The sequence below is a fragment of the Morus notabilis genome, unplaced genomic scaffold, assembly GCF_000414095.1.
Source record: "Morus notabilis unplaced genomic scaffold, ASM41409v2 Scaffold4173, whole genome shotgun sequence".
Taxonomy (NCBI): Eukaryota; Viridiplantae; Streptophyta; class Magnoliopsida; order Rosales; family Moraceae; genus Morus; species Morus notabilis.
Genome location: NW_010363312.1, coordinates 1 through 309, shown reverse-complemented (window position 1 = coordinate 309; position 309 = coordinate 1).

Genomic DNA, 309 nt, shown 5'->3' with positions numbered 1-309 from the left:
GCTTCAGACCGTTGATGAAGTTTCCTTCGAGGATCGCCGTGGGAATCTCCGTCAAAGGTGCGGCCAGCATCTCGAAATCCCGTATATACGCGCGCACTGTTCCCTCTTGCCGGAGAGCAAGGAATTTCTCGCAGCTCGAGCCTTCCTGTGACGGTCAGAAACGGTCGAGCAACAGCCTTTTGAATTCCAACCAGTCGCGAATGGGCCGGCGCCCGTCCGTCCACTAGAACCAAGCCAGAGCCTCGCCATCGAGACTAATTGCCGCCGCCTCTAGTTTCTCCTTTTCATCCATACGATTTAGTGCAAAAA